The sequence below is a fragment of the Octopus bimaculoides genome, chromosome 12, assembly GCF_046866305.1.
Source record: "Octopus bimaculoides isolate indiv1 chromosome 12, ASM4686630v1, whole genome shotgun sequence".
Classification (NCBI taxonomy): Eukaryota; Metazoa; Mollusca; class Cephalopoda; order Octopoda; family Octopodidae; genus Octopus; species Octopus bimaculoides.
This window is the reverse complement of record NC_142939.1, coordinates 63,720,887-63,725,886: the sequence shown is the minus strand read 5'-3', so window position 1 is coordinate 63,725,886 and position 5,000 is coordinate 63,720,887. Positions and strand designations below refer to the sequence as shown.

The window sequence follows — 5,000 nt, the reverse complement described above, 5'->3', positions numbered from 1 at the left end:
GACACACATGTATGTATATGTATATATATATATATATATATATATATATATATATATATATATATATATATATATATATATATATATATATATATATATATATATATGTATATGCGTGTCTATGTGTGTGTATGCATATATATATATATATATATATATATATATATATATATATATATATATATATATATATATATATTTATATATTTATACATATATGCGTGAATATCTATCTATCTATATATATATATATGTTGTATATATAAATATATATATACGATTATATATATAAAACTACATGTACCTAATATGCAGATAAATACACACGCATATATATATAAATGCATACATTACATATATTACATACAAACACACGCACACACACACACATATATATATTTTGATATACACATGCATATATGTGTATGCATATATATATGTATGTAAGAATATGCGTACATACATAGACATACACACCTATATACATATGCCCGGAAACACACAAGAGATAGATAGACACATATATAGAGAGATGAAGAGAGACGGCACGTGGTAGAGTTGTTAGCGATTGGGCAAAAATGCCAAGAATTATTTAAGCAAGTTCTTTGGGTTATGAGTTCAAATATCAGTGGTGTCTAATTTTTTTATTATTTTTTTTTTCATTTTCGGTGCCAATAAAGAAAATATCAATCCAGAGGTATTGCACGAGCTATAAGAATGAAGGGCTAAATACAGACGGTGTTTTTCCGCCTTTTTTGTCTGTTGGGGTGAGAGGGGAGTTTGCCGTGGTTTCGTTATCTAATTATATCAGGCTTCCTTATATGGACTAAAATGATATGGTGGAGGCGTAGGGTTTCAATGCTGGGGCCGCAGTTAGTCTCCCACAGGAGAAAAGAAAGCTGCGTTGGTCAGCATCATTGCAAAAAATAGTTGTGAATGAGGCATTCAGCCCGTCAATAATAGGTAACATGTGACTCCTGATATATACACATTCTTACATATATACACACATACATACAATCATACATAAATACATACATGCATATATATATATATATATATATATATATATATATATATATATATATATATGTATATGTATATCTGTCTGTCTGTTTATCTATCTATCTATCTATCTATCTATCTATCTATCTATCTATCTATCTATCTATCTATATGTATGCAGAGAGTGAAAGGTATGTGTGAGTGTGTAAGTGTTTGTGTGTTTGTTCTTATGTCACCTTAATCTAGCGGTTCGCAAAAATCAACCGATTGAGAAACCACTTGGCTTAAAAATTCTAAGTACTCGGTTCAATACGTTCGACTATAATACTTCAAGGAGGTGTCCCAGCATAGATGCTTTCTAATGACTGAAACAAGAAAAAGATAAAAGATATATATATATATATATATATATATATATATATATATATATATATATACATATTAAAACCTACGACGTGTATATAATTTTGCGCTCACGATTAAGACACATTGAAGGAAAATCAAAATTTGCATCACTTTTGTATGACGTAATGTACAATGTACATTTGCAAGCTTTCAAATGGCAAATACATATATGAGAATATATATTAGTGTATTACAAATATATATATTTTAACAAATCAAAATAGCTACGTATGTTATACGGTTTGATATATGTATGTTATACGTATGTTATACGGTAACTCATATACATTATCCTTATGAAAAAGAAGTATTGAATGCATATTGAATAAAGTTTCTGTATTCCTTTGCATATATAATTCGTGCTAACTTTTTTTCTTATATATGACATACCGTAACGAACTCTCTATCAAAAGTGTAAGGAACGCATTGTACCCTAATTGTATATAGATTTTTGAGAAAATATACATTTAGCAGGTAAATAGATCATAAACTGGATTGGTAATAAAAGGTGTATTTTAATAAGACTTTATCAAAACATATGGAATCTTTCGTTATATGCTTTATTTCTTTTAAAGTGGCATCACTTCTCTGCACACCAAATTGGTATATGTATACATATATATATATATACATATATATATATATGTGTGTGTGTATGTGCATTTGTGTGTATCTGTGTGTATACACACACAAGACGCACACATGTATATGTATGTATGTATGTATGTATGTATATATCAAAGGTGTGAGATAGATTGAGGGGAAGGTAGGCATAGATCGATAGGTTTAGAAGTTGGTATAATGAAATAATATCGTCAATTATTATGCAGTCATCTTGAAGTAAAATTCCTAAAATAGTTAAAGTGGAAAAGGAAAGAGATGCATTCGTAAGAGTGGGAAAAAGAAAGAAGAAATACAGAGAGAAAGGGGGTAGGAGAAGGAGGAGGAGGAGGAGGAGGAGGAGTGGAAGAAGAAGAAGAAGAAGAAGAAGAAGAAGAAGAAGAAGAAGAAGAAGAAAGGATATATTGTGTTTCTTTCCACTTGTCATGCTAACATAATTCTGACACTCTGCTTCCGTACAAGGTCTCATCTCCTATTCTTTTACCTCCGTGTCGCCGTTTCTCTATTCGCAGTACCCTAAGGTCCAAACGGTTTGTCGCCATTAAGGACTTTCATTGACAAGGAAACAATGTTTGAAAATTTTGTTTCTGAGAAGTGATTTAAGATGGCGGAAACCAATTGTATAAACGGACAAACATCCGCCATTGAAATGCTAAAACTGCCTTCAAGGAACAGTAATTTTTATATTAACGAATCGTAATAATATGAATTAAGAGCGGAACTGGTTTCAGTATATTATAAATTCGCATATTTAGCTTCCAGGTTATTATATTTCCCTATAAAATACTCGTAAATTTCGAGTCATTATATTTGATTATGAAACTATTTCGCTTTTCACTAATACTATGAGGTTTTTCACACAACTACGCAAATAACAAGCCGTCTTGTGTTGTACGTTGTCTATTTTAAATGCAGCGCTTCATGGTATCAGTATGCCATTAAACAGTTACATGGTACATACTACAAACACTGCCCGCACACGCACATGCAGGCATACACACACATGCAAACATACACGCATACAAACGCACACACATACACATATAAGGTGTACTATTACGTTATTATTAATCTCAAAAATGTACTCCATCCAGTGAGATATAAATATCAGTGTATGTATGTATGTATGTATGTATGTACGTACGTATGTATGTATGTATGTATGTACGTACGTATGTATGTATGTATGTATGTATGTATTTATCTATATATCTCTATATATGTATATATATATATGTGTGTGCGTATGTATATGGATAGATAGATAGATAGATAGATAGATAGATAGATAGATAGATAGATAGATAGATAGATAGATAGGTAGATAAACACGTGTATGCATATATGAATACACATATATATGAGTGCATGGATGCGTATGCATGCGCATGTCTATGTTGTTATGGTGTTACAAGAGTGCGAATCAAGCGTAGAAGTGCAAAATTTTAGTTCCTCACGGTTTCTGAAAAGGAATTATTGAAAAAAAAAAAATAAAAGACATGTATCAATGTAAACTAACGCAAACACACTTCTCCAAAAACATATACATATATGAAAATAAACAATCACATATACACATGTAAACATAATTATAAACATAGAAATATATGAGAAATATATACTTACACACCTTGTTTAATTCTTTAAGCCAAAAAAATACAAGTTATAGGAAACAATAGAAATCGATGATATGAGCATTTACCTTGTATTTCACTATTTGGGGGTTAGAAGCCCTTCTGCAGGAAATCTTGAGAGATATGTCGTTCTGTGCTGAATTATTGACTCGTTGCGAAAGAAAGAAAGCAGCTCACAAGAAAATGTGTTCGAAGGTTTTCTGAAGAACTCCAATCTATTGAAATACGAGATAAATGTAGAAACCATCGATCTGTATTATTTCTTAAAACTTGCGTTGCTTTAACTTTGAAAAACAAAATATTTACATCAGCTCATACTTTATGCAAGCTATACTACTCTACTCACGTCTATATATAGTTATCTATCTATCTATATAAACTCCACATTCAGTGACCTTTATGTTATCTAGGTTCTCGTTATTTCTTCTCTTTTCATTGTTTTATTTTCTGTTTCTAAAAGTGTTTGTTCTAAGCATACATAAATACAAGAAATAATACTATAATGTCCATCCATCCATCCATCCATCCATCCATACATATATCTTTCCATTTCTGCCCATTATTCCCTTGTGAGTTTTGTAGGTAGAGTCCTCATCCATCTCTTCTATAGGGTACTATTAGAAGCAACATTCAATAGCTCTTCTGGCTGAATTCCTTGTATCTCCTCTGTAGGGTGTTATCAGAATTAACTGCTATTGGCCTTTCTGGCTGAATTCCCAAGCATGATCAAATGAGACTACGGATATTATCTTGGTCTACTCCGAAGTCAGAACCTGTCTTACAATTCTTACTGGCGATATTCTAAACACATGTCTGTAGTACCAAAGCTGTGAGCTTTCAATGCAGAGAAGTTGTGGCTTGACTTAGAGAGAGACTTCCTGATTTTTGAGCTACGTACCTTATCGTGTAACGTTACTTCAGAGATCGTTCGGGAGATCACCATTTCAGCCGCTTGTGGTTGCAGGAGACGATGCCAGTTGGTGGGCCGAGAGTTGCAAAGCAGGGATGAGAATGAATGCCGCGAGAATGAGCCATTAATTCTTCCGAGAAAGGCTTCCCAGTGTGCTTTGCTTGTTAGTGGAACATCACCAAAGAAAGTCAAGAAGTTTAAGAGTCTGGAAGTCATGTTCACGAATGGTGGATGGCCGGAAAATGAATTGGATGTAAGAATCGTAGGTGCTGGCAGTGTAACGCACTAGCTTCAGCGTTCGATCCCCAAGCGAGGATAAGTATAAAGGTCCTTCTCGTGTCATATAGACCCATAGTGCCGCATTATAGCAGATAAAATCAGTACAATTTTACCTGCTATAATGCGGGCAGGAAACGCGCGTAGTC

At 32.6% G+C, this 5,000-nt stretch overlaps 1 long non-coding RNA gene across 1 annotated transcript in view; it reads right to left on the bottom strand.

Annotated features, from left to right (window-relative positions):
• Positions 1-3,880, bottom strand: part of LOC149133123 (uncharacterized) — a 16,091-nt gene extending 12,211 nt beyond the window's left edge. Inside the window, exon 1 of the long non-coding RNA XR_016243884.1 lies at positions 3,734-3,880. This is a non-coding gene — a long non-coding RNA (uncharacterized LOC149133123). The remainder of the gene's footprint in view (positions 1-3,733) is intronic.
• Positions 3,881-5,000: the final 1,120 nt, after the last annotated feature.